The 21566-nt window shown below is 33.3% G+C and overlaps 1 protein-coding gene across 8 annotated transcripts in view; it reads left to right on the plus strand.

Annotated features, from left to right (window-relative positions):
- The window catches only part of CTNNA3 (catenin alpha 3), a 1730823-nt gene that overhangs the window by 838696 nt on the left and 870561 nt on the right, over nucleotides 1-21566 (plus strand). The window lies entirely within an intron of this gene.

A 21566-nucleotide genomic window follows, 5' to 3' on the forward strand; every position in this document is an offset into this window, starting at 1 on the left:
TTTTAAACCATACTTATTGCATTATTTTCTGATTATAAGAGTAATTAAAAGTTGAAATAGAAAATCATACCACAAATAGTAGAAACCATCTACAATTCCATCACAATCTATAACTAACATGGATAGTTTTCCTTTTGTCTCCTTTGTAATATATGTTACATTGTATGTTATGTTACTCCTTTAGTCATTTCAGTCATTCAACAAATATTTATTATCACTTAATAATGCTCAGGTTTTATATATGTACCTGTGTGCATTTATTTTTACTTGAAATATAATTCATATACCATAAAAATTATGCTTTCAAAATGTATAATCCAGCAGGTTTTAGAATATTTGCAAAGTTGTGTGACTGTCATCACTATCTAATTCTGGAATATTTTCATTACTTCAAAAATGAAACCAAAAAAACCCCTTACCTATTACCAGTCACTTTTTCTTTTGCCATCCTCCTAGTATTCACTGATCTTCTTTCTGTATAGATTTTTCTATTCTAGGCACCTCTATAAATAGAAAAGATGGGCTTTGTTGCTGGCTTCATCCATTTAAGATAACATTCTCAAGGTTTATCTGTTATGTAGCATGAATCAGTACTTCACTTATTTTTATGCCTGAATAATATTCCATTCTATCAATGTGCTATATTTTGCTTATCCATTCATCAGTTGATGACAGTTGGATTGTTTCTGCTTTTTTGCTATTATGAATATGCTTTTATAAATATTCATGTACAACTTTTTGTGTGGACATATGTTTTAATTCTCTTGGGTATATAAATAGAAGTGGAATTGCTGGTTGAGATGGTACCTCTATGTTTAGCCATTTGAGGAACTGCAGACTGTTTTCCACAATAGCTGCACCATTTTAGATTCTGATCAGCAATGTGCATGGGTTTCAACTTCTTCATATCCTAGCTAACACTTGTCTTTTCTGTCTCTTTTATTATATCCATCCTAGTGGTTGTGAAATGATATCTCATTGTGGTTTCAATTTGCATTTCCCTAGTCACCAGTGGTGTTGAGTATCTGTCCATATGCTTATTAGCAATTTGTATGTCTTCTTTGGAAAAACATCTATTCAAATCTTTTCCCATATTTTTCTTCTTTTTTCTTTTCTTTTTTCTTCTTTTCTTTTCTTTTTTCTCTCCTCTCCTCTCCTCACTTCTCCTCTCCTCTCCTCTCCTCTCCTCTCCTCTCCTCTCTTGTCTTCTCTCCTTTCCTCTTCTCTTCTCCTCTTCTCTTCTTTTTTTCTTTTCTTTCCCTTTCTTTTTAAATAATCCTTACACCTAACATGGAGCTTCTGCCTGAGATCAAGAGTCACATGCTCTACTTCCTGAGCCAGCCAGGCATCCCACTTTTGCCCATATTTTAATTGGGTAATTTTTGTATTGTTGAGTTGCAATAGTGCTTTATATATTTGTATAGTAGATCCTTATCAGATAATGACTTCAAATGTTATTTACATTTTGTGCATTTTTTACACTTTCTTGATAGTGTTTTTTTTTTTTGGCACATAAGAATTTGTAAATTTTGATGAAATTCAATATATTTGTTCTATTTTTGCTTATGCTTTTGATATTATTAAGAAACTATTAACTAATCCAAGATCACAAGCTTTTCACTTTTGCTTTCTTGTAAGTGTTTTATATTTCAGCTCTTACATTTGGTCTTTGATTCATTTTGAGTTAGCTTTTGTATGTGGTATGAGGTGGAGGTCCAACTTCATTCTCTTGCTTCTGAATATCCAGTTGCCCCAGCTCCATTTATTGAAAGTAACATTCTTTCCCTTTGAATTGTCTTAGCATCCTTGTCATAAAGCAATTAGCTGTAGATGTATGAGTTTGTTTTTGGACTCTTGATTCATATATATATATATATATATATATATATATATATATATTCCTTGTCAATACCACACAATATTGATTGTTTGTTTTTTAGTAAATTTTAAAACTGGAAAATGTAAGTACTCTAACTTTGTGATTTTTCAAGATTGTTTTGGGTTCTATAAACCTTGCATTTCCATATGAACTTTTTGACCAACTTGTCAATTTCTGAAAGAAACAAAACCAAAACCAAAAAACACAGCTGGAATTTTGGTAGGGATTGCATTGAATTTGTAGACCATTTCAGGGATTATTATCATCATAACAATAGTAAGTCTTCCATTACACAGGATGTCTTTCCTTTCATTTAAATCTTGTTTAAATAAAATGATGTTTTGTAGTTTCTAGTGTATAAGTCTTGTACTTCTTTTGTTAAATTTGTTATTAAATGTTGTTTTTTGATGCTTTTGTAAGTAGAGTTATTTTCTTAATTTTATATTTAGTTTGTTCACTTCAAATGTATACTATACAAGTAATTTTTGCATATTGGTCATGCATCCTTGCAGAACTTGTTTATTAGCTCAAATACTTTTTGTAGATTCCTTAAAGATTTTTTTATATACGAAATCATGTCACCTACAGATGGAGACAATTAAGTTCTTTTCCAGCCTGAATGCCTTTTATTTATTTTCTTGCCCTGGTAGAATTCTGGAAGTGACAAGAGTGGACATTCTTGTCAGGTTTCTGATCTTAGAGAAAAACTGTCAGTCTTTCATTATTAAGTATATTTTTGGTTGTGGGAAGTTTTTGTAAACATCATTTTTTAGATTAAGAAAGTTTCCTTCTATTTCTAGTATGTTTTAATCTTGAAATAATGTTGGATTTTGTCAAATGATTTTGTGTCTGTTGAAATAATCATGTGAAATGATCATGTAGCATTGGTCCTTTATTCTATATAACATGGTGTGTTGCTTTGATTGATTTTTATGTGTTGAACAAACCTTATATTCCTGGGATAAATCTCACTTGGTCATGGTATATAAACCTTTTTTGTATGTTGCTGAATACCAAATGCTAGTATTTTGTTGCAAATTTTTGCACCTATATTTTAAGGGACATTTGTCTGTAGTTTTCTTTTTGTATGATATTTTTGTCTGATTTTGGTATCAGGATTATGCTGGCCTTTTAAAATGAGCTGGAAGTGCTTCCTCCTCTTCTGTTTTTTTTTTTTTTTTTAATAGTTCATTAAGAGTTGGTGTTAATTCTTTCTTAAATGTTCGGAAGAATACAACAGTATTAATGCCTCTGATCCTAATTTTTTTTTGATTACTGATTTACTCTTTCCATTTGTTTTAGGTCTATTTAGTTTGTCTGCTGCTTTTTAGTTAGTATTTTTCTAGGAATTTGTCTATTTCATCTAGGTTATCAAGGTCGATGGCATATAGTTATAATATACCCTTATAATCTTTATTTATGTAAAGTCAGTAATAATGTCTCTGCTTTTATTCCTATTTTAATACAATCGGCCCTTGAACAACATGGTGGTGAAGGATGCCAAGGCTTACACAGTCAAAAATCCAGGTATAGCTTTGATTCCTCCAAAACTTAACCATTAATACTATTGGCCAGAAGCCTTAGCAGTAACACAGTTGATTAACACACATATTTTGTATGTTGTATGTATTGTATGTTATTTTCATAATAAACTAATTTAAAGAAAAGAAAATGTTATTAAGAAAATCTTAAGGAAGATAAACTATGCTTACACTGTGCAATAAAATATCCATGTGTAAGTGAACCCATGCAGTTCAAACTATGTTGTTCAAGAGTCAACTCTAATTTGAGAATTCTCTTTTTCTCTTGGTTAGTCAAGCTAAACGTGTTTAAATTTTGTCACAGGGCTAACTTTTGATTTTGTGATATTCTCTATTTTTTTATCCTCTGCATTATTAATATACATTTTAATCTTTATTATTTATTTTCTTTGTGATTTGGGTTTAGTTTGTTCTAATTTTTCCAGCTTTTTAAGGTGGAAGGTTCTGCTATTAATTTGAGATCTTATTCCCTTTTTAACATAGACAATTGCAGTTCTAATTGTCTAAGAAGTTGTTTTAGGTGCATCCCAAAAGTTTTAGTATGTTATGCTTTTGTTTTAATTCATCTCAAAGTGTTCTAATTTCCTTTTGCTGTTTCTTCTTTATCCCATTGCTTATTCAGAATTGTGTTTTTATTTTCCTCATATTTGTTATTTCCCAGAGTTCCTCCTGTTATTGATTTCAGAGAACATATTTTGTATGATCCTAAATCCTTATGTTAATCAACACTTTCTAAATTTGCTAATGTATGGCTATCCTGGAAAAAGTTCCATGTGCTCTTGAGAAGATGTGCTTTCTGTTGTTTTTAAATGGAGGATTCTGTAAATGTCTGTTATGTGTAGTTGGTTTATAGTGCTGTTCAAGTTTTCTATTTCCTTGCTGATCTTCTGGGAATTTGTACTTGTTATTGAAAATAAGATATTAAAGCCACCAACAGTTATTGTTGAATTCCACAGTTTTTAAATTCTGTCAATTTTGGGTTGATGTATTTTTATGTTGTATCATATATTGGGGGCTGTCTTTGTCTATTATTTGCATGGAATATCTTTTTCCACCCTTTTTTACATATTTATGTCTTTGAATGTTAATTGTGTTTCTTGTATATAGCACGCTGTTGGATTTTTTTTCTTAGTTCATTATGTCAGTCTGACATTTAGTTGGAGTATATAATTCATTTACACTTAATGTAATTACTGGTAAAGTAGAATGTACATTGGCCACTTTGCTATTTGTTTCCTATGTCTGATGTTTATTTTTGTTCTTCTGTTTTTCCATTACTGCTTTCTTTTGTGTTAAGTGTATGTTTCCTAGTGCACTATATCAATTCCTTAAATTTTCTTTTACTGTACTTTCAGAGTTATGTTTTTAGTAGTTACCTTGAGAATTACAATTAACATCTTAAATTATAGCAATTTAGTTTAAATTATTAGCAATTACAATAGTATACAAAAACTTTTCTTCTACTCCTTTGTGCTGTTGTCATGTGTTACTTCTTTATATCTTAATTGCCCATGAATGCAGATTAATTGTTATCACCTTCTGTAGTTGTCTTTTAAATCAGGTAGTAGAGGGATCCCTGGGTGGCGCAGTGGTTTGGCGCCTGCCTTTGGCCCAGGGTGCAATCCTGCAGACCCAGGATTGAATCCCATGTCGGGCTCCCGGTGCATGGAGCCTGCTTCTCCCTCTGCCTGTATCTCTGCCCCTCTCTCTCTCTCTCTCTCTCACTGTGTGCCTATCATAAATAAATATTTAAAAAAAAGGGTACTGTGACAAAGTACCCTAAAAAAAATAAAAAAAAAATCAGGTAGTAGAAAGAGTCATAAACAAAGACACAGGTATATTGTACTTTTATTTATCTGTGTAGTTCCCTTTATTGGTGCTCATTATTTCTTTATCCAGATTCAAGTTACTGCCTAATGTTCTTTCATTTTAGCCTTAAGAACTCCTCTTAGTATTATTTGTAGAGAAGGTATGATAGCAACAAATTCTCTTAGTTAACTTGGAATGTCTAATTTCTCCCTTGCTTTTTGAAGGATAGTCTTTCCAGAGGTAGATTACTTGTTGTCAATTACTTGTTGCCTTATTGGTTACCTGTTGGTTGGCATTTTTCTTTTTCTTTGGCAATTTAAATATGTCATCATACTGCCTTCTGGTTTTCATGACTTCTGATGAGAAATCAGCTGTTAATATTATTGAGAATACTTTATATGTGGTGACTCACTTTTCTCTTGCTGCTTTTAATAATTTGATTATAATGTGTCTCAGTAAAAATCTTTTAGGTTTATTCTACTTGGAGTTAATTTAGCTTCTGTGATGGGCATATTGTGTTTCCTCATATTTGTAAAGTTTTCTTCATTATGTGTTCAAATATTCGTGCTTTCTCTCTTTCACTCCTCTACTCTGGGACTACTATTGTGTATATATACTTAATGGTGCTCCACAGGTCTCTCAGACTCTTAGTTTTTCTTAATTATCTTTCATTTCTTTTCCTCAGACTGAATTATCTCACTGGTTCTTTCTTCTGCCTGCTCAAATCTGCTGTTGTGTGACTGTAGGGGGGTTTTCATTTAGGTATTGGACGTTTCACTTACTAATTTCAATTCATTTTTTAAAAATAATTTTTAAAATATATTTTATCTAAAAAATAAAATATATTTTATTTCTATTCAATGGGATATTACTCTTACACTTTTCTGTAGTCCTTTAGATGTGGTACTTTAGCTCTTTGAACATAGTAAAAATAGCTGAATTAAAGCATTTTTCTATTTTTCTTGGGTTTCTCAGGGACAATGTTGATTAGTTACTTTATTTCTTATATGTGGTCTTGGTTTCTTGTTTCTTTTTGTGTCTTTTGTTGTTGTTATTGTCCTGTTTCTGATGATGATAATTGGATATTTTAAGAAATAAATGTGGCAAGTCTGGGAATCAAATTATCTCCTCCTACCGGAGATTGCTTTTGTTGCTATTCATTGTTCTTATTTTTGTTTAATGACTTTTCTTAGTTAATTCTGTAAAGTCTGTATTATTTGTCATGTATGGCCACTGAAGTCTCTGCTTCGTTAGCTCAGTAGTCACCTAATGATTGGATGGGGGTTTTCTTAAATTCCTGGAACCAGTAAATATCCTAGTCTTTGCTGAGATGCTGCATGTGCATGCTAGAGCATGCCCACATTGCTCAACCAGACAGTTAAAATTCCATCTTAGCCTTCTTTTCCTATCTACACAGAGCTTCCAGGTCAGCCATTGGTGAGAATTTAGAGTCTTCTCAGCTCTGAGTGGGTCTACAACTCTGTGCATGAACAATAGCTCTAAGCATGCACTTGACCTTCTAGATTCCCAAAACTATATCAGGAGTGTTTCAGAGCACCCTACGGAAATATTATTTTCCAGTTTTTACTTTTAAGCTTTTTAGTTTGCCTGTTCTTTGCCACAGCTGTTATCTACCACTTCAGGCAACTGAGAAGTTATACCTAGGGGAGAGGCTGTTCATACTGGTTGAGTTCCAATTTTGAAAAGACAAAACAAAACAAAACAAAAAACGGCAACAACTTTGAGCAAGAGAGGTCTTCTAGGGAACCACCAGGCAAGTCAAGAATGATTATTCTTTGGTAATGGGGCTTTGAAGTAACTCAAGCACCATTATTCTTCTCTAGTAGCTACCAGGCTGCTGATTTTTATTGTGAACATATGTTACTGGTTTTCAAGGCTACCACAGAGCTGGGGCTGGGGGTAGGATGTGAATAGGGGAAATTAATATACCATATAATTTGCTGTTCTTATTGAGATTTGGCATTTTTTTCTGGGATACATGCTCCCAAATTGCCACAAGTATTTGGTTAATTTCCAGAGTTCTGAAAAAAAGTTGATTATAACCATTTTGCTGATGTCCTCATTGTTTTATGGAGGAGAGAATTCTTGGAGGTCCTTACTCTACCATTTTACTAATGTCCGTCATTTTGTTTTAGTATAGGAATGTTAATTAGATTGAAAGTTTTAAAAATGTATTAATTGACCATCTAATGTGTTTTTGCTAATTTTCCATTTTTTCTATTGGATTATTTAATTATTATTTCATGTGTGTATCAAGGATACTAAACTTTATCTGTTGCATATGTTCAAATATTTTCTCCAGATTTTCATTTGTCTTTGAATATCATTTAATGTTTTTTAGATAAAGGAATTCTTATATAAATCATCATAAGCTTGATTCTAAATGAAATACTAAAGGAAACTTCTAATTCTTTCCAACTTTTCATTCTCAATCTCTTTTTAGGCTCCTTTATCTTGCATATTTCTCCAAATTTGATGTGTCTTTGTTACTTTTTTCTCTACTTTAAGTATTCTCCTGGGAATGATGCCACCAACCCAGTAGCTTCCACTCTTCCCTAAATTGTTGCTGCTTTTTACATCTCTCTACCCAGCTCATACCTTTTATGAGTTCTTGTATATATTCAAATTCCTCAAAAGGACTATTATCCTCCCAGTCTCTTGGCCTAGCAACCTGTAAAATTATCCTTGATTTCTCCCCATCTAATTTGTCATCAGTTGTGTGGATGTATTTTTCAGTATCTCTACAATGTGTACTGCCCATTCTGTCTCAGTTGTCACTGCCTTAATTCAGGCTTTCATTACACCATGGGAAAGCTTCTTGCCTGGATTTGTCTTTCTACTTAGTAAGTCTCATTCTCTCTCTCTCTCTCTCTCTCTCTCTCTCTCTCACACACACACAAGCACACACACACACTCACTCCTTCCCCCAGAGCCATCATTCTGTAAGGCAAATTTTATCTTTCCCCTTTCAAATTTATATTTAGAATCTTTCAAAAGGTGATTTCCTTTTAGAATTCTTTTATTATTCTATCAGACTATGATCCTATGTCAAGGGTAGAAGCCATGTTATCTTAATTTTTAAAGGTATTTATGCCCAGTACAGTGCCTAGAATACACTAGAAACATAATTAAATTTTAATGAAAGAATTACTATAACTTCTAGAATTTATTGAATTTATTAACTAATTTTATATAAATGTCCTCCTTTCATTAAAGCTGTTATTTCATGCTGAATAGGAATAATTCTTAAAGCTATTTATTAAAGCAGCATTTGTGAGTTAAGCTTTCCTAACTCTAGTGGAGCTCAGGTGGTTGACAAGCATGACTTAAAACATAGATTTCCTATCATTTCACAAATTGAGTAGACACCTGATATCACCAAATAAGATACTGAAGTGCTTTTAGCGATAATGAATAGGAGGGAGAAAAGACACTTAAATGTTTTATTAGACAAGATCCCAAAGAGGCAGCTGACAGTATAAAATGCAGCAATTGGAGTGTAGATTTTGCAGAGAAAGCCGTCTTAGATTAAGACATAAAACAGACATTTTATGAGCAAGTCTCTTAGAAGATCAACAAATTGAATATTCCAAAGCTCTGAATGTGTTGTACCTGCAAGCATTATATCCTTTCCCCTTCTCATTAAGCAAACATAGCTATGATAGCCAGTCTGCACTTTATGTTCCTTGGTTAAGCAGCTACAAAGACAACCATGAACAATTGTCATAAGGTGTTAATGGAGCCTATTAATTCAAGGAACAATCAAAAATAATTGCTGCTTGAGTGTGTCAGGAAAATAGTGATATAGAACAAAGATTATGTAATGTTCCAAAAGAAAAATGCAGTCAATGATTGACACCCTTATTTTGATGCATTAGCAAGATATATCCAATAAAATTTGGGGGAGTATTAAAAAACTTGTGATGAATTCATGTTTATAAAATCAAAATTTCTGAACTGGCTTTTCTAAATCATTTTAGTTACAGATAAATAAACCTAGAGAAATAAAATGACTTTCTCAAGGTTACAAATGGTATAGTTTGAGCTATACAGATCCTTAATAATAATAATTAATATTAATAAAGAAACTTTAATATTCCAGAAAATAGTTTAAGGACTTGATATTATTAGTTTATTTAATCCATACTTTGTGAAGTAGATGTTATAATTATCCCATTTTACACATTTGGAAACTAAAGTAGAGGTTGAATAACTTTCCCAAAGTTATGAAATTAATAAATTATTAAGCTAATAATTGATAATAAATTATCAAGCTGTGATTCAAACAATCTACCTCCAGTTTGTGAATTTTTAACCACTATATTATATTGTCTCACCCCCTTTTGCTCAATAAATTTCAGATTTAGCATTATTTTCCTAGCAAAATATTGTGTAATTATATTTTGTGGTGACAAAATTCCAGACTTCTATGGGCTTTCTGTACTTAGCAATAAAAATTAAGATATTCTCCTAGAATATGTTTATATATAACCTATAAACATTTTTCTCACAGAAGATTAACATATGGCTTTCTTTATCCTCAGTTTATTGATTTCAGTACTGGCATGGATTTGATCCCAGCTTCATTTGCTTTATGGTCTTTGGCAAGTTGCCTCATTTCTCTGTATTTAAAATATGTAATTTATTTTTGTAGGGAGGGAATTTTCACATACTGTCAAATGGTATGGCTGACTACAGGGAAATACATCAAACCAGGAGTGAATGGGACATCAAACTAGATCATCTCAATGTGGTAGAGCTACCACAGAGTAAACTCACCTGAGAAGGCATAATAAGCCTGAATGTGAATGATATGGCCAATGAAAATACTTAGAAGTGAAATCAGTAGTCAGCATTTAAAAAACTGAACAGAGTCTCAGCTGAACAGACCATATAATATAAGAAAAAATTTTTTTTTTAATATAAGAAAAATTTTAAATTATTCTTTGTCAGAAATACAAACAGGCAATCTAATTTAGAAAGGTCAGTTTGCCAACAGCAGAGCTTCAAATTCTTCATCTTAACATAGAAATAACAGTTTCTAACTTGCTTCATTATTGAAAGAATTTTAAGATGGAATGAAGATATCTTGCACAATTTCAAAAATATAGTATACATTTCAGTGGTTCTCAAATGAAAGCTTTTGTAAATGAGTGAGGGCTTTTCTGATTGTCCCAATGACCTACAATCATTATTGGATTTTTGTCAGTGGGAACCAGAGATGCTAAATATTCTGCAATGTCCAGAGTAAATCTGCACAACTAGGAACTCCTCCACCCCAAACCACCATTCACTTCTCTGAGAAACGCCAGAAACTAAAGAATTACAGCTATTTTGTTACTAAGAACTCTGTCATAGAGATGAAAGTTCCTTAAATTCCTCATGCCTAAGGTGAGAATTGGCGCTTACTTCTATGATCTGTGATTCTATTTCTTTTCTCCTCCTCAAATCTAAGTTGAAAATTCTAAGTGTTGAAGACAATTATTCTGTCTCCTTTACTGTTTTTTTCCTCTGGTCTAAACAATTGAAGTTCCTGCAGCTGTGTTGCTAGTCCTTTCTTGATCTGAAACATCTTGAAAAGCTTCTTATATCCCATTGTTGTCAGGGTTCTCCATAACGCCTTGTCTGGACTCATTCTAATTTTTCATTGTTTTGCTTACCATATATCTCTTGATTTTAGTACATTATGCCACGTGGAGTAGTACCTGTACAATATATTGTGACCTTATTGTTTTCTTTGGCCTTTAGGATTAACTGAGTATTAACCAGTATGTACAATGCTGAATTCAATTTGTACTCTTCTGAAGTTTCAATATATGCATTCAAACCCAACTGAATCTTCACATTGTGCAATATGCTGTTCCAAATACTGAGGATTCAGGGATAAAATGAAGAGGGGGAGGAAGATGACTAAACTAATAGTCTAAGACTAGTAGCTAATTCTATGAGAGTGGAAATCAAGAAAGATTTTCTTGTGGGAAGATACAAGGTAGTGGAGGAGGCGTAGGATGAGCACATAGGCAAGAAGCTGATTAGCTAGGAGGATAGAAGGACACATGTGATTATGGTGAATATGGAGAGAACATGTACATACTTGCTATTCTTACAAAACTTATGCATTATATACATGGAGAATGGAAGCTGGCAGGGGTGAGAGGCAGATCATGCAGAGCCTTATGTGCCATTTTAAGGAGTTTGGAAACCATCTTGTTATTTATGAGCAAACATTGAAGCATTTTAAGCAACAAATGTCATACTCAGTTTCTGGTTGAAGTGTGGGAGGCATTTTGGGGGCGTGGGAACGATACGGGAAACCACAAACCTTGTTAGGAATCTCTAGCCAAAGTGGTAGAGATCGAGGGCTTAAATAAGTCAATGGATGGGGGATCTGGAATTGAAAGATGTTTAGGAAGTAGAATCAACAGAATGTGGAAACAGATTGGATGTGGGAGTCGGGAGAGAGGGAGAGGCATCTAAGAGACTCTAATATTCTGGCTGACTGGAGGCTGTTATATTCCAGAAAGGTAGGGAATGCAGGGGAGGGATGGTTTTAGGGGTATAGAGGAATTGATGAGTTTGCAAGATCTGTGGCTAAGCCTGGAAACCTCCACAGTATATTTGTACATTTAGGAGTTAGAACTATAATTTGGACTGCTTTGTTTAAAATAGTATATACTAAAAAAAAAAGTAGTATATACTAAATCGTACACCTAAAACTAATGTTATACTGTATGTTAACTAACTAGAATTTGAATAAAAATTTAAAAATAGAGTCTATTTCAGAACCTCAAATAAATGCATTTGAATATTTGTGGGGAAACTGATATATACTTGATGGATAAATGAATATTTCAAAATTAACCATATGCCAACATTATTCATTATATTATAAAAAAATTACAAAGCAAATTGTAGAAATAGACATGAAAAACATTTGATAAAAATCAGTAGCCATTCAAGGTACAAAGGTATAATAGGAATAAAAGGTATAATAGGAATAAAACAAAGCTTTCTAAATAAGTTAAAGATCTAAAATCAAACCAAACACATCATACAATGTTAAGAAAGACTAAAGACTAACCCTTTCATATAAGACATGAGGATACTTTCTATCATCACAATTATTTGTGATTATTTGTTTGGCATTTCTGGCTAATCAGAGGTAAATGAAATAAACTTTACAATTAATGGAAAAATAAATTAATCATCATTATTTAAAGTAATCTGATGGTAAATATGAACTCAGATGAAATCTCTTAAGAAGGCAAATGAAATCTATTAAAAAAGCAAAAATGAAAATTTAGTAAGGAGCCCAGTTATAAGAAAACATTAGTAAAGTACAATGTTAATAATGGAAAAAAAAAAAGAGTTTCTTCATACAAAAAAACAAAATAACTTGAAATAGATACAGATATAGATATCTAGATATCTATATCTATAGATTATATCTATAAAGATATCATCCCTAGCCAAATAAATACATAAATTTAATACAATTCCAAAATACTTGATTTAAATCACACACATTCACATATACTCTCTTGAGCACGTGTGTACAACACACACATACAATACAATTCTAAAGTTCACATAGAAAAATAAATGAGAATTTCCAAATGATGTCAAAGTGAGTCTTAAAAAATAAAGATTTTATGAAAGTTCAAACAAGAAGAAAGTAACATGGAGATGAATGTCTTCACATAATACGTAGTGGTTCAAGTGACCAAATGCTAACAGCCCTCTGCTATAACAGCCAGTAGTACCATACTCACGCTGCAGGAAATAATTTGGTTTTAATAAAACGGCATCATCCATCAGTTCAAGATATGCTTTTTCAAAATAATATTTGTTTTAAGGTTTTGACTATATTTACTAATGAGTTTGTTTTTTATAATTTTAAATTAGCTATAAGCAAAATATTCATTCTAACATTTTTATTATAAATAATTATGTAATATTATATTCAAAAGTAATTAAGTCAACATTGGGAGTACTTAGGCCATTTTTTTTCCTGTAAAATAGTCTATGCATTACTTAGGTTCAAGTAACTCTTAAGTTACCCTTGACCTTGAACAACCTTATGTCTCTCTAATATTGACTACCTATCATAAATCATTTCTCTGAGCACTAGGATACTTGAATGTCTATAACAGACCTAACCCCTATTCTCATACAGTGTACATTGTACAGGGGAGCAGCTAATAAACAAATAATGCTGATCAATGATTTGTGTTTAAGTGCTATGAGGAAAATATAACAAGCAAATGAGACAGATTACTGTGGCAAGGGAAACATCTTTGGATCCAGGGACTGGAAAGTCTTACCCGGAATGCGGATGTTTCAATCTTAAATGATGAGATGGAATCAGACAGGCAACAGTTTGGAGGAATAGTTTCCAAGCAGAGACCACAGCTGAAACCAAGGCCCTGAGGGGAAAATTCTGGTATATTTGAAAAACATTGAGAATGAGAGTCAGGGTGGACCTGGTGGACCTAGTTGTGGTAATGATATAGTATGAGATAAGAACAGAAAAGTGCTGGACCGTGTAAGATATGGTAGGAGGTTTTGATTTTATTCAAAGTATAATAGGAAACTGCTGGAGTGTTTTAATCAGGGAGATTATATAACCTGCTTTACATTTTTTGAAAGATCACCTTAGTTGCTCTGTGGAGACTGGGCTTTATAGGAAGAGGGTAAATGTGGAAGTGGGGAGACCATTTGGAGGCATATTATAGCAGTGATCCAGGTTTAGAATACACTTACGCATACATACATACTTTTAGAAAGAGCGATAGTTGAAGTGATGGAAAGCAGATGGATTAAGAACATATTTTGGAGGTAGAGCAGTACAACCTGCTGGTATACTGAATGCTGGTTGTGGGAAACGTATTTAACATGAACAACTGGATAGATCAGATGATAGTATCGCTGACTGATGGCAAAGGCTGAGGGAGAAAGAAGTTTACTGCTAGTTTGTTTTGAATTTCTCTCCTACAGTGGGCTAAAACCAAGAGTTCATTTTGCCCTGACTGCCTACAGAGACTATTCAAGAAACATAAAATTACTTTCCCATTGAAGTTATTATGATGTTAACTATTTTGATGTACTGGAGATTCTTCTCCCCAGGCAAGTATTCTCACTAACTTAATGAGCACATGGTTTTGGGTCTTTTCAACCACCCATGTTGATCTCTTCTAGATAGTTCCAGTTGGCTTTGTCCCACCTATTTTTTTCCATTTTGGTTTTTAACAATTTTATTGAAACATAATTGACATCCGATAAACTTTCAAATGCATAATTTGGTGAATTTTGGCATGTGTATATACGCCAGAAACCATCATCAAAGCAAAACAACAAACATTTCTAAACCCTTCAAATTTCTTATGGACTCTTTCCAACCCCATTCCTAGGCAAATACTGATCTGCTTTCCATCACTATTGATTAGTTTGCATTTTCTAGAATTTTATATAAATTGAATCATACAATATGTCATTTTTTTGGCCAGGCTTTCTTTGCTTAGCATTATGTTTTAAAAATTGCTCCGTGCTTTTACATGTATCATTTTGTTCCTTTCTGTTGCTGAGTAGTATTCCATTATATACATACAACTATTTATCCATTCGCCTGTTGACCAACATTTGGGTTGTTTTCAATTTTTGGCTATTAACAAAAAGCTGTTATGAACATTCATATACAAGTATTTTTGTAAACATATATTTTTATTATCTTGGATAGCTATCCAGGAGTAGAATGGCTGGGTTATGTGATAGATATATGTTTAACCTTTTAAGTAACTGCCAAACTGTTTGCCAAAGTGATTCTACAATGTTTCATTTGTGTCAGCACTGCCACTGACTTGCCAACACTTGGTGTGGTCAGACATCTCTTTTTAAAAGTGTGGTCTTGGGGATCCCTGGGTGGCTCAGCGGTTTCGCACCTGCCTTTGGTCCAGGGCACGATCCTGGAGTCCCAGGATCGAGTCCCACGTTGGGCTCCCTGCATGGAGCCCGCTTCTCCCTCTGCCTGTGTCTCTGCCTCTCTCTCTTTCTCTCTCTATGACTATCATGAATAAATAAATAAAAATCTTAAAAAAAAAACAAAATAAAATAAAAGTGTGGTGTTACTGAGTGAACACAATATTTCATATATGAATTAAGGAACAGGGATATCTGATTGAATTTGTGAAATATTTGTTGCCTGAATGGTCTGTTATGTGCTGAATACTTTGCTAGAACATATCCTTTGTTATTGTAGATACTGTATACCTTTGAATACAGCCTAAGTAAAATGAAGTAGATTTCTTAGCAGTCACAGCATACTATTTAACCACATAGAACTTACTGTTCAATAAAACCTTTGAATCTATTCTTTTACATTTTTGCTGATGAGACATATGTTTTTTATCCTCATTTTAGGCAGTACATTTCACAGACATTATATTTAATATACTTCAAACGAGAATTTGTGATGGCTTTTCATGAGAGCCCCAAATATAACATAACTAAATTAAGCATCCTGACACTAGAACCAAGCAAGCAAGAGTCATGAGATAATACTAACAGAGAACTCAGACTAAAGGAAACTCCTGAAAATGAGTTTCTTGATACCTTAAGTCAAAATAGGTATGATAGTTCTTATTATCAAATGCAAAAGAGCCTATCAGAGGGTATAAAGACTCAAACTTCTTTCTAATTCAACTGTCAAAGGAAGAAACTGAAGTCCAGGAAAGAAAATAAGTACCTGTCTGGCTCTTTAAACCTGTGTGGTTTTGTTTGTTTTGTTTTCTTCAGAAAACAGATCTTGAGATTTCACTCATACTAACAGATAGGAGTTTGGAGCTAATGAACATAGGCCTAATTATTTCATTCAGCTAAACGTTAGTCTTCCAAGTGCTAGTATAAAGTTTTGGTTCCTATTACCTCCGAGCACTAACTTAAGATTTCTGAGGCTAGAAGATAATTTTTAAGTATTCATGAGAATTACCTTTTTTATTCTTTCTTTTTACCCTTTCTGCCTGCACTACTTATGGTGCTTGTTTGTTTGAATTATCTTGAATTCTAGCCCACACTTCTTCTGGTCACCCTTCTTCTGTATACTTGTGTTTCAATGCTCTGGTCTATAACCACATTGAGACCTCTCATTCCTGAAATATTTATCCATAAACTCTAATAGCTATGACCATTCACACTATTTCTAAATTATATGACAGATATATAGAGAATGTGGTCTCAGGAAGGTCTTAGCCTTTGTTGGGTATATCTGTGTATGGAAGGAACAGCATTTGGTTCTGTGAGAAAAGTTAGAATTGTTCAGTTTAGGTCTCTCTACCCAGTTTTAGTTCTTTATAAAACTACAAATTTGGTAAGCAAGCCAAATTTCTTATCACTATTTTGAGAAATCTTTTTATAATATGCCTTTTCTTTAAGTATGCAAACATAGTTTAGTGGTTAAGAGCTTAGATTCTGCAGTCGGACCACCTGTCTTTCAATACTACTCAATGTATAATGTTCAGTGACTCTTATTTCTCTTTCTGAAACTCAGTTTGCTCATTGCTGAAATGGGGTTGATCATAATATCAACTGTCTCTTAGGGTTGTCGCAAAGAGTAGAGGAGTTAATATATAGAACTATGTTTGGCACATAGTAAATGCCATGTGGTTAGGAATTGTTATTTATGTCATGTTCTAACTTCAGCATTTAACAATTTTAAAATTTTCCTTCTCTCTTTTGCTTCTCTATTTCCTAAGGACACTTATATGATCAATTATATATTTATTTGATAGTTCATTATTGAAGATTTCATGTTGTTATATCAGAATGACCTTTTCCCCCTAATTTTCTATTGTATTGTTCTGAAATAGTCCAAATTGCCCTTATGAATGGTGTAAGAAGAGAAATATCACCTAATCTATTCAAATTGGAAAACGAAGGGTTAAGTGGGAAAGCTGAAAAAACCTTCTTGGCAATGCACATCACAGGAACTTAGTCAACAGGTACTTTTTAGTTCGTCCCACTATACTGATTACATTTTGTTCTCTCTCACTGCTCCCAAACACCAATATACATGGATAGTACATTTCTTTCCTGGAGAAAAAACACTGTAACTCCTAGGGCACCTGGGTGGCTCAGTGGGCTCTCAGGGGGATCGAGCCTCATGGGGCTCCAAGCCTGAGTGGGGAATCTGTTGCTCTGTTGCTCGTGCTCTCTCTCCTTCTCTCCTCTTTCTCAAATAAGTAAATAACATCTTCTAAAAAAATAAATACCATAACTCCTTCAAAGAATTATCTCCTGCTGAGGATGATGATCATTTTAAAGGGACCAAGTCTTTTTTTAACTGATATTTTCAGTTACCTAGATCTATCAATTCCTCTCAGTAACTTGAGTTTATAGCTGTATATGTAAAACAGAAGTTTTCTGATAAAAATAAACATTTTAGAACATCTTTCCTTATGTTTTAATCTTCCTTAAATTGCCACTATTACTTATTTGTATTACCAAGAATATAGTTAAAGAGTGTATTATAAAAAAAATCTAGAGATAAACAGTAGGGAAAAAAATCCTTAAATACATGGTTAAATTTAGTGCTCAAAGAAAGATTTTAACCAAATGTTTTATTATTTTTCTTTATTTTTTTAAATAATAAAACTGAAAACTGTTGTGTCAAGGACCCCCAATCAAACCACCCCCAGGCGTGATGATTTGCTAGGAGGACTCACAGGATGTAGGAAGGATATAGTTGTAGTCACAGCTATGATTTATTACATTGAAAAGATACAAAGTAAAATCTACAAAGAAAAAAAACAAAACATGAAAGGAGTTGATTTTGGAAGAAACCATGCTCAAACTTCCAGAAGTTCCCTCGAGTCATATTACACAGGACAGATTTAACTTCTTCTAAAAATTATTACAACATGTATGAAATGTCATCTACCAGGAAAGCTTGAGGTGAGCCTAGAAGTTCAGTTTTACTTGGAGCTGACCATGTAATCACCGTTTGCCTAACATGTACCAAAATTCCAGACTCCCAGAAACCAAGCATGTCTTCAGTAGAAACCACATTGGTAGGACAAATGTTTAAGCACAATAAACTACTCTTATTAATTAGGGAACATTTATTATCGGCCTAGGGAAACTAGTTACCATTCAAGGTTTTAGATTCCAGCCAAAGACCAACCTTACAAACAAATCTTTTGGGGGATAGGAGTCTCAGACCTGCTATGTTAACTATTTTCTGCACATGAGTTATATTTAGTACATTTCTAAATCTGTACAATCTTTTGACAACCACTATGCAATGGGTTTAGGTCTGAAAATAAATGAGAGCAATGTAGATTTTATATTACAGAAGTTTAGTAGAAATTAATCTATCCAATGCCCATTTGGGGGAAAAAATGTGATTTTCTCTCTCTAATATGAAAAGAGTGATCCTATCACCAGAAATCTCAGAGGTAGTACAATGGAAAAAAAAAGGTAAAAGGTGTATGTATGGACATAAGAAAGGTGACTAGAGGATATATGGGGTGCATCACAAAGGATCTGATGTTCATTCTCATCATTAGGAAGCAAAGGACAGAGTGCTGCCGCCACAAGTAATGTTGAGGAGACAGATGAGAGTTTATAGGGAGGAGGCTGACATTCACTAATGAGGAGTTAGGGCAGCTGGAGATACCAGGGCCAGAGTCACAAAGCCCAGTGATTTATAAACAAAACAAAAAAACTCAAAAGAAAGCTGTTTAAAAGATAAAACCAGGGAATTCGTGGGTTGTGAGGAGAGTTTCAATATTGCAGAAGCCAGTTTAAGAGCTTGTAGTGTATTCTTTCTGTTTCTTTGGGTAAATCACGGAACTATATCTAAGATAAAAAAATATTTTTCATATATACACAACAGGCATGCAACAGGCATTGCAACAGGCAACAATTAGGAAAAAATTAAATCAGATACCCTGTGGAGATCAAAGAGTATACTTTTGTCTGAAAATATTCACAAAAGTCAGTAGCAACAGATAAGAAAAACAACACATGGACATTTGCTTTAAGACAAACAAAAAATCTGACATCTTTGACTTCCTGGCGTTAATTTAGCAATGGCATAGGACAGTACCACTTTTTGGCCAGTTCAGTGCAATCATAGGTTAATACCTATAGTTTTCTCATAGGCTACTTGGAAAGTGGTTAATCCTAGTTAGTGATTAAGAGCATGAATTTTGGAATCAGAGAGATCTTAGTTGAAAACTTAACCTTATTCAGTGTGCTAGTCTTTGTGACTATTGATGGACAGCACAACTTCTCTATGCCTCTATTTGATCATCTGTAAAATTAAAATTGTGTGGAAAAATTAAATGAGGTATTTATGGAACCTGCCTTTCCATGTGCCAGGTGCAAAGTATCTATTCAATAAAAGGTTTATGTTTGTTGCTGTTGCTATAGTAAGTACTCTAGATACAGTCCCTACCCTTAAGAATTTTTTTGTGATGAAACAGGCATGCAAATACATTCTTGAGATGATCAATGTGGAGGGATAAAAGTTGATATGAGATGCAGAATTGGACAGAATCATGATATTACTTTGCCTTTCCAAAGATATTAACTTCCTCTCCAAAGTCTTTCTTAGGAGAAAAGAAAAGGCTTTGGAGAGAAAATGAACTCACTGCAGAGTCTTAAAATTTACAAGTGAAAGTTCTATAGGTGAAGGAGGGAAAGGACATTCCAAACAGGCAGAAGTCATGTGCAAATATATGTTTGGAGAATGATAAACTGTTGATTATTAGTAGATTGTAAAATATGAAAGTCAGAGACAGGAAAAGAGACTTCAGTGTAAAGCTAGAACCAAGTGAATATGAATAAGCTCCTTGCTCGAAAAAAACAAAAAACAAAAACAAAGGTGAATTATATAAGAATACATGAATGATTGCAACAAATTTGCTTTTTTTGTTTTTTTAAAGATATTTATTTATTTATTTATTCATTCATTCGAGACACAGAGAGAGAGAGAGGCAGAGACACAGGCAGAGAGAGAAGCAGGCTCCATACAGGGAGCCCGACACGGGACTCCATCCTGGGACTCCAGGATCACACCCTGGCCAAAGGCAGGTGCCAAACCGCTGAGCCATGCAGGGATTCACAACAAATTTGCTTTTTTTTTTTTTTTAAATGAGGTATATTTAAATTAATTGTAGAAATGTAATATATAATAGTTTTATGTGCTTTGAAAAATGCGTTTACTAGTGTAATTGACACTCTTAACAAGATACAGAATAGAGATACAGAATATTTACAGCATGCCATTAAGTTTTTTGGCCCCCTTGCAGTCACGCGCTGTATGCTCACACCCCCTCAGGCTCAGATTTCTTTTACCATAGACTAGTTTTGCCCAGTTTAGAGTTTCATATAAATGGAATATGTAAGGCTCTTTTCACTCAGCAAAATATTTCTGAAATTCTTCCTTATTGATGACTACATCAATAATTTGAACCTTTCATGGGAATGCACCCTGAAGCAGCTTTTGTAGAAAACATTATGGAGGTTCCTTAAAAAGTTAAAAATAGAACTACCCTATGCTCAAGTAATCACTCTTCTGAGTATTTACCAAAAAAAAATATAATTCAAAGGGTTACATGCACCCCTAAGTTTATAGCAGCATATTTGCAATAGCCAAATTATAGAAGCAGCCCAAGTGTCCATTGATAGATGAATGGATAAAGAAAATGTGGTATATATAATGTAATTCAGCCACAATAAAGAGTGAAATCTTGCCATTTGCAACAACATGGATGGAGCTAAGGAGTATAATACTAAGCAAAATAAATCAGAGAAAGACAAATACCATAAGATCTCCCTTATATGTGGAATTTAAGAGACAAAACAAACAAGCAAAGGAAAAGAGAGAAAGAGAGAGACAGAGACAGAGACAGACAGAGAGAGAGAGAGAGAGAGAGAAACCAAGAAACAGACTCTTAACTATAAAAAAAAAACTGATGGTTACCAGAGGGGACGTGGGTGGAGGGATGGGTGAAATGGTGATGGAGATTAAAGAGTACACTTACCATGGTGAGTGCTGAGTAATGTATAGAATTGTTGAATCACTATATTGTTTAGCTGAAACTAATATAACATTGTTCACCTGAATCTATATAACTATAATATAGCTAAGATACGGTAACACTATAGTATCTTTACTGGAATTATAATTAAAAACTTAGTAGAAATAGTTCGAACCTTTTAATTATTGAGTAGTATGCCTTTGAATGAATATATTGCAAATTTATCCATTCTCATGCTGTTGGACTTTTGAGTTATTTCCAGTTTGGGGCTATAAT

Source organism: Vulpes lagopus, chromosome 3 (assembly GCF_018345385.1).
Source record: "Vulpes lagopus strain Blue_001 chromosome 3, ASM1834538v1, whole genome shotgun sequence".
In the NCBI taxonomy this organism is placed as follows: domain Eukaryota; kingdom Metazoa; phylum Chordata; class Mammalia; order Carnivora; family Canidae; genus Vulpes; species Vulpes lagopus.